The sequence below is a fragment of the Dipodomys spectabilis genome, unplaced genomic scaffold (genome assembly GCF_019054845.1).
Source record: "Dipodomys spectabilis isolate Male_0828 unplaced genomic scaffold, ASM1905484v1 ptg000029l, whole genome shotgun sequence".
Classification (NCBI taxonomy): domain Eukaryota; kingdom Metazoa; phylum Chordata; class Mammalia; order Rodentia; family Heteromyidae; genus Dipodomys; species Dipodomys spectabilis.
The window spans coordinates 1,340,868-1,350,246 of NW_024870706.1; the positions used below are offsets into that span (position 1 = coordinate 1,340,868).

The following is a 9,379-nucleotide window of genomic DNA, read 5'->3' on the forward strand; positions in this document are numbered from 1 at the left end:
TTATAAATTGTTTCCTTTATCTTGCATTTTTCAAACATTGTGTTAAATGCTGTATATCTTGGTAACTAAATTTGGATGCCTCCTTTATTTTGAGTAAAATATCTCACTTTAGTTCCTAACCCATGAAATGAGGTTGTTTGAAAACAAATGCTAATAACCACTGTTTATAATACACAAGATCTCACAAGCATGATTTCAGGAAGCATAGGTTAACATTTTGATATTGTGGTCACGTGACTGATGAGGTCTATCTGTTTGAGTATAGTTGTACATAGATTCCTCAGCCTAAATTTAGCCACTGTTAAAAAATGTTTATATCTCTATCTTTCACCCATCAGAGATGAAACCTGAGTATCAAGTCTAAGGAAAATGATAAGGTAAGAATTTAGCTTTTCTGGATATAAAGTAAACAAAAATGCAGCATAAACTAACTCATTGTTTTAAAGTCAACCTATGTCTCTAAAACATGTTAACAAATTCCCTACAATGTGTAGCATTCTCAAGAAGGGAATCGGGAATGTGAGAAGAGGACTAAGCAAGTATTGTTTTCAAATATACATAATTTGGGTTTACCTCTTTTTTTCGTTAGAGGCATTTTTGATAAAACTGTTTGAATAATTGATTTCCTGTTCAGGTATAATATATCCTAGTTGCATATACCAAACTACATTCAGAAAATGGCATATAGTAATTAAGTAAAGACAACTTATTCAATAAATAGCAAAAAGTATATACCTACAGGGTAATATTTGAACAGTGCATTGGAATTATTCTAATACAATAATTAGTTTAAAAATTTCATATTGACATTAATTAACTAGAGTATCTTTATGCTAATTGGACAAGATTGTCTTTCTAAATGAGCAAAACTTATTTCTCCTTTTACTTTATCAGGGAAATATGTGAACAAAAAATGGAAAATAACATATAACTGTACAACTCCAATGCATTTTTTACTTTTTATTAGCAAATGTTAATTTCACAAAGTATTTTATTGTGTTATACACATACATCCATATAATGTAGCTTGCTAAATTTTTTCCTTTTATAAATTTCATTATCCTATTTTTATACTTATGTTTTATTATGTCATTATACTAACCTAGGAAATATTTGAACATATTTACTCCACAATGTTTCTCTTCATTTCCTCTCTTACATTTTTTTCCAAATTTAATCAGTTTCCATCTTTTACACCTGGGTCATTCATTTTTCTTTCTTGGACTAGAGTCTGCATATGAAAAATATAGTATTTGTTTTTCACAATAAGACTTATTGCTTTAATATGAAGGTTTCCAGTTCTATCTATTTTCTTGAAGATGATATGATTTCACTATTCTTTGTGGCTAAATAGTATATCATTGTGTATATATGTATATATGTATATATATTACACTTTCTTTCTTCAATGAGTGATTAAGAAACATGTAGGTTAATTCTGTAGTTACTCATATTTTTTATGTGGGAGAAGGAAAGGTGGAAATAATGATGTTTGGAATGAGAAACATGCTCTTTAAGCAGACACTCTTGTATTTAAAACATCTTCTTAGCTGCTCTTTCATCAGTATTATATAATGCATTGAATTAAAAAAATAAAATTTAATTACATTGGCAAAGGTGTTCTTTTTCAGTATCTATATTACTTTTTACTAGTGTTACATTTAGTATGTCATGTGAGTATGGGGATGTATGTGAGCATGAAAATCTAGGCATGTTTGTATAGGTAGTTGACTCGAAAGAAGCTGAATTTTTGTGAGATACAGGATTCAAATAAAAATTTGAGACCTGTAAGTTGCTAAATTGGTATATCTGTCCAGTTTGTGGAGTGTGATTTCAAGATCACATTTTGGTAGGTTTCATACCAAGTAAGTAGATGTTTCTAATCAAAAATCATAAGGAATAAAACAACAACTCTGTTTCATAATCATTCAGTCTTAGTACTTCAGACATTGTATTAATTGGAAAAAAATAATTGAAAGTATGATGGGTCAGTAGTTAGCCTTTAGTCACTACATTTTCCCCAAAAACTTCAGATGTACTCTTTTGATATTAATTACAAATATATTTATCAACATACAGATATAATATGAGCTTATATATGTAAATATATGTATATATTATAAATATGTCAATTATTTAGTTATATTTTACATGTGCATCATAAATATTGATTTATATATAAACGTAATTTATCTCATCATATATACATATCTACATATATACATTTTTCCTTTTTTTTGGTCAGTCCTGGGGCTTGAAATCTGGGCTTGGGTGCTGTCCCTGTACTCTTCAGCTCAATGTAAGAACTCTACTGCTGGAGACATAGCGCAACTTCCAGTTTTCTGGTGGTTTACTGGAGAGAAATATTTCATGGAATTTCCTGTCTGGGCAGGCATTAAACTATGATCCTCAGATCTCAGCCTCCTGAGTAGCTAAGGTTATAGGCATGAGCCATGGGCGCACGGTTAAATTTATATATCTGAGATTTGTTAGTGGAACAAAGGGTACAGAAACTATTATTCTTATCAGGAAAGGACTTCACACTGACAGGTATCATTACAAGAAGAAATACGATAAATATTCACAGTGGCACAAAAATCCCTTAGATGCCTTGCAAGACAGCATGTTTTTCCATTCACTGCATGTGGTTTGAGCGGATTGCAACCCAAGTGAATGTAGAAGATATTGGACCCTAACAAAACTGACAATTGCATAAACCCAGTCCTCTATGACAGATTTAACAAGGCCTATCTTGGAGATTCTTGTTAGGGACATGATAAAAAATTTATAGTTTAGTTGTGATTACAGAACAGTTTTACACCTGTCACTAAGCCATTACCTTTATTTAACACAGTCCCTTTTTCTCTAACTTATATTTTCTTGGCTCAGGAAACTGTTTTTTGCTTGTGAAAACCTGGCTGTTTACAATATAGAAATGGGTTTTTCATCCTTTTGAAATTATTGTCTGTATAGTGTTCTATGAGATGAGCTTCCTATGATATTCTATATCATAGGAATAAATTACTCTGATTCAAACTTGGACAACAGCTAGCTTGTTCTCTCTCCTAGGAAACCATCTGTATAGACTTTTTACATGTAAACAGACCCTCATTTACTTACAAAAGTCTGTCAGTGAGTCAAACCTAACTCACCCAAGTGAGGTGAATTCCTCTCTCATGCTTCTTTTACATTAAAAATGGCAAGAACTGTTCAACAATGCATATACTTTTTAATGTGAAGTGTGACTCCTATTTTCCATAATGTGAATCAAGGAGAGGAATCAGTTTAAGATGTGAAAGAGCCTTTCTAAGAGTTTTGGACCTTGAAAATTGTCCTGGGTATTCATTTTTGGAAAAATATTCCTTTTCAAAGACAAAGGACTCTTTTTTTTTATATTGTGCAGGTACTGGGATTTGAACTCCTGGCCTTGAGCTCTACCTGGGCTTTAATTCTCTATGTTTAATCTATAGACCTGAGCCACACTTTCACTTCTTCCTTTTACCAAGAGTGGAGAAAAGAATCTCCTAGGTTTATCTACTTGGAATAGCTTCGAATTGCAATTATCAAATTTGAAACGGTTCCAAGCATTCCGTCTAAGGCATATTCAACAACTAGTGAAACTTGTGTTGGCTATAATTATGTATCTTTCTCTATGTGTGCACGTTTACATGTGTATATGTATGTGTGTATTTGTGTGTATGCTAACGTGCAAGTGAACCTACATAAAGGCATATACACACATATATGCATATATAAATGAATATACAAATACAAATATATGTGCATATATATGTATATCAGATGTTCAGTGATTTAATCTATAGTTCCTAGCACATTGTCATTCTCACAAAATGTACATGATAAATTGCTCTGCAGATCTGTGATCTATTATGGATATCCTTTGTACTCACATCCCCCATTAGTTTTTGACCATCCCTGTGAACAACTTCGGTCTACTTTCCATAGGATAGCTTTTTTTTCATTACAGGTAGTTACTAACTGATAATAAAAGAAAAAAGGTTGCTTGTAAAAGAAAAAAATTCTTGATTATAGCCATTCTACCTGGGGTGAGGTGATATCTCAATGTTGCTTTGATTTGCATTACTTTTATGGCTAGAGAGGTTGAGCATTTATTCATGTGACTATTGGCCATCCTTCTTTCATATTCAGAGAAGTTTCTCTGTAAGTTTTTAGCCCACTTATTTATTGGGTAGTTGTTTCTTTGAAGATTTGTTGTTGGGGGATTTAATTTGTTGATATCCAGGTAGACTTTAGATATGAGACCCTTGTCTGTTGTATGGTTAGTGAAGATTTTCTTCCAATCCGAGGACATTCTATTGATCTTGCTAGCTATGTCCTTTGCCATGCAGAAGCTCTGCAATTTCATGCAATCCCATTTGCCCAAATTTTCTTTGATTTGTTGTGTTTCTGGGACTCTATTAAGGAAATTTTGGCTTGTGCCAAGGAGACCTAGGGTTTCTCCTTTTCCATCCTGTAATGTTTTCAGAGTGTCTGATTTGACTCCAAGGTATTTGATCAATTTGGAGTTGATTCTGGTGCAGAGTGATATATAAGGATCTAACTATTTTTCTGCAAGTAGTTAACCAATTTTTCCAGCACCATCTACTGAAGAGGCTGTTAGATGTTGGAGGAGATGTGGACAGAAGGGAACCTTACTGCATTGTTGGTGGGAGAGTAACCTTGTTCAACCATGTTGAAAAGCAGTATGGAGGTTCCTCAAAAGACTCTACATAGATCTCCCCTATGACCCAGCAATCCCACTTTTGGGCGTTTCACCAAATGATCACAAATAAGACCACACTAAAGCTACCAGCACAACTATGTTTATTGCAGCATTATTTACCATAGCTAAGACATGAAACCAACCCAGATGCCCCTCAGTAGATAAATAGATCAAGAGAATGTGGTATATACACACAATGGAATTCTATGCCTCCATCAGAAAAAAATGACATTGCCCCATTTGTTAGGAAATGGAAAGGCTAGGAAAAAATTCTATTAAGTGAAGTAAGCCAAGCCCAAAGAAACATAGGTTTCATGGTTAACCTTATTTGCAACAACTAGTATATGTCTGAGTCAAGCAGAAAAGGTCAGATAGGTTGATGTCAGGGACATGAACCCTAAGATATGTATTCAAAGTTTTTAATGCGATTTTTTCTAACAGATTTAAAGATTATTTCTTTGTTGCTTTGTATGTCCCTTCCCCACGGTATAACCCCTGCTTTCACTGTATTTGATGTGGTATAATTTGTAGGGGGGGGTGGGAAATAACAATTCGTTTAAATAAGGATACGGGTGGACCCATTGCAACACTAATATGTACAAGTACTTATGTCGAAAAACGAACTTTACTACTTTGGTTGGGGGGAGTATTTGATATGGGGGACAAGGAGGATTGGAAGTTCTGGGAAGGAGAAACAAAGGAGGACGCTACAATGCTTGATAAGAAATGTACTCATTATCTTGTCCATGTATTTACAACCCCTCTGTACAGTATTTTCACAATAAAAAAGAAAAAATAATAAAAAGAAAAAATTTTTTAAAAATATATAAAATAATCTTGTAGAAGATTAAAAAAATAAAAGAAAAATAATTTTAGGTCACAGGTTAAAGTATCTTATCCCATTCCAATGATTCCTATGAGATAAAATTTATAGTAGAAGTAAAAGTGAAAAGGAACTCCTAGATATGTTATTTTACCATTTAGAATGGCAAAGAATAATATCATGTCACTGTCATAACTCTTAAAGAATGCAAGGTTAACCGATGGTTGCTTTCATGTTCCCACAAAACCAGTAGATCCTGAAGCATAATAGTAGCCCAGCAGAAATTCTAAGTAGCAGACATGGGGCATGGAAGAGAAAGAGAGGAAATGAGACAGAGTGAAAGAGAGAGAGAAATATCATAATATTGAAAGTGAATAATAGATAAACAGGAGCTGCATGAGAATATTCATACTGCTATCTTTAGACTCTAATGTGTACATTTGCAGGTATTTGATATTTGTAATCCATCAACATGAAATATAAAGTTATGTTGATAAAAATAAAAGTGACTCAGAAGAAATTATAAATGCAAAAACGATCTTCACAGCAGCAAACTCTCAGAGATATTTCATGACTTTGAAAAGGATAAAGTGGCTGAAGTTACTATAAATTTAGAAGTACAACAATTCACAAAAATAGAAAAAGATATTTATATATTTCCTTATATAACCCAAAGCAAAAGGAAAATGTTGTTTAGATGATTTTTTTAAAAACACAGTCTCTCAAGTGCTAAGAAGTTGGCTCAGTGGTAGAGTGCTTGCCTTTCATGCATGAGGCCCTGGGTTTGATTACTCAGCACCACATAAGTAGAAAATGATGGAAATGGTGCTGTGCCTCAAGTGTTAGCGCTAGCCTTGCCTGAGGAACAGCACTCAGGTCCCAGAGTTGAAGCCCCATGACCAACAAAGTCAAAATAAAACAAAACAAAACAAAACACAGTCTCTCACATTTGTGGCCTCAACTCTGTAATACTGTTGCTTCAACCTAGGGCTAAGATTTTAGTTGTGGACATGTATCAACTCTCCTGATTCAGACTCTACTTGATCATTTTTTAATAAATATTTTGTTCTTAATTTTCCTAGTTGTAAATTCACATGCACCTATAAAAAAATGGTTTGACCACCCCAGTAACCTTCTCAAAGTACCTCCTAATGATGACTAACAAAAAGTTGTATTATATAACAAGAAGTAAAACAATGCTACAAAGAAAACCAATAATTAAATAATGATTAATAAAATAAAAAACAAAACAATTACCAGTGTTTTTAGTATTTGAAGTGCACTACATATTAGATTTTACTATTTTCTCATATTCCTGTACATTTTAAACCGCCTAAGATTATGATGTTCAACAAGATTTTTATAGGCTATGAATAGTCTTCAAAGTTACACACTAAGGTTATTATTTATGGCTCATCTCAATATTTGTTTATGGCTTATATCATCTCTTGTTCCTCGCTAAAATATAAAGTAAGGAATCCCTAAATTTTAACAAGAACTGTGTAGTTAGCAAGTCTTAACCCTTCATTCTGCTTCTTTTCACAAAGACTTTGCAACTTCTCATTAACAAAATTTCTATAAATTCTGAAATGTACATACTTAGTACTATATGTCTGCTAACATAAATCTTAAATACATTATAGAAAATTTGATACCTGCCAAACAGTCCTAATTTTGGCATATTTAAGCAAATTCCTAAAATTAAATAGATATAAAACACTAAAATTTTTAACAAGCCTTAACACTTGCTGCTGTGTTCATTATGACATGTGCCTTGTATAGAACAATTGAATTATTTCCCCTACACATCTCTTGAACCGCAAATATCTGGAATTATTTTGTTTTTGACATGTCCATCTTGACATTATTCTTAAATGTGTGCTTATGTAAGAAGTACATGGTTCTAAAATTTCAAAATTCTTCTAAACTTACTTTTTGTTGAATTGCCTAGTTTAAGAAAATCAATTACACTTTATATATAAAAAATATTCTGTGCTCAATTCAGCATCACATAAACTAACATTGTAATGATACTGAGAAGATTAGCATGGCCCCTGTGCAAGGATGACAGGCAAATTCCTGAAGCATTCCATAGTTTTACAACAATAGATGCTGGAGGGGATGTGGACAGAAGCGAACCTTACTGCATTCTTGGTGGGAGTGTAAACTTTTTCAACCATTTTGGAAATTAGTATGGAGGTTCCTCAAATGACTCCACATAGATCTCCCCTATGATCCACAAATCCCACTTTGGGGCATTTACCCAAATGATCACAAACAAGACCATACTAAAACTATCAGCACAACTACTACAATTATTGCAGCATTATTTAAGATAACTAAGATATGGAACCAACCCCGATGCTCCTCAGCAGAAGAATGGATCAAGAGGATGTGGTTTATATAAACAATGGAATTCTATGCCTCCATCAGAAAGAATGGCATCACCCAATTTGTTAGAAATTGGAAAGATATGGAAAAAATATTAAGTGAAGTAAGCCAAATCCAAAAGAACACAGGTCCCATGGTTTTCTTAATTTTCAATAACTAATATATGTATAGTATAAGCAGAAAAGGTCAAAAGGTATGTCCATATGACCAGATAACATAATGTTCCGGGAAATGAAACCCGAGATAGGGATACAAGAATTTTTCTCCTTTTTGCTATTGTTTCTAATGTACTTATAATGTGCAATGTGATTTTTTGTGTCTTTTTATAGGTTCCTCCCCATGCTATAACAAATGTTTTCACTGTATTTGAAGTTGGTGCGCCTATATCTTGTATATATGCTCTTCTAATTTGGGGAGAGGAAGGAAAAAATCAAAATGCCTAAATAGGGATACAGGTTGACCCATTGTAATAATGAGATGCACAAGACACTATGCTGAAAAATGAATGTTACAATTTAGGCAGGGGAAGAGGGGAGGGGAGTGCACTTGTGGAGGTGCGAGGGAAGGAATGGTAGGGGAAAAATAAAGGAGGAGGTAACAATGCTTGTTAGGAATTGTTCTCATTACCTAGCTCATGTAAATATGACCCCTGTGTACAGTATTTTTACAATAAAAAGTATAAAACTTTTCTAAGAGGGAGGAGTTTATTTCCTTTCTTTTGCTTATATAATATTGTTAACAAAGAAATTAATGCAAAACACTGGCATGAAGATATTTAGAATGGATGTATGTGTGTATGTGTGTGTGTGCACGCGCGCGCAAGTAGCATGCGTGTACAGGAAATTGCATTTCTGTTGGCATGCTCAGAATTTGAAATCGCAGCTTCAAGGTCTTGCTAGGCCTTTCCTCTCTAGATTGGTGAGCTACTATATAAGCTACATCTTCATTCTTGGCCCTATGCTAGTTCAATAAATTTTTGAAAAATTATCTCATGAATTTATTTTGCCTTGATTGAGTTGCAACTGTTATCCACAGATCTCGGGCTCCTGAGTAGATGTCTGGAGGAGTTAGGATTACAGGTGCGACCATCCAGCACAAGGTTTTCAGAATAACTTCAAAAGTAGAAGAAAATTTACTTCACAGGGTCCTGTTTTATCATCTCCTACTTTGAAAGCATTTTGGGTGATTGTATATGAATTTTTTAGGTTTTTGATTCTTAAAAGTCAGTTAATGATAATATTTAAGAGTTTTAGTACTTTTTAAAAGGAAACTGGAAGTTTCCTCAATTTATAAGCTCAACTCTACATGATAACCCAATCTCACCAACACAGTCTGTGTTGAAGACAAAATGTAACAGAAAACAATCACCATGGACATTAATTGCTATGCTATTATTTCTTGGACAATATGAATATTGAATT

The 9,379-nt window shown here is 33.4% G+C and overlaps 1 non-coding gene across 1 annotated transcript; it reads left to right on the plus strand.

The window, feature by feature from the left end:
• The first annotated feature begins 7,559 nt into the window (after nucleotides 1-7,559).
• LOC122104625 lies at nucleotides 7,560-7,666 on the plus strand. Its single transcript, XR_006146965.1, has one exon. It is a non-coding gene; the product is annotated as a U6 spliceosomal RNA (small nuclear RNA).
• The last annotated feature ends 1,713 nt before the right edge of the window (nucleotides 7,667-9,379 follow it).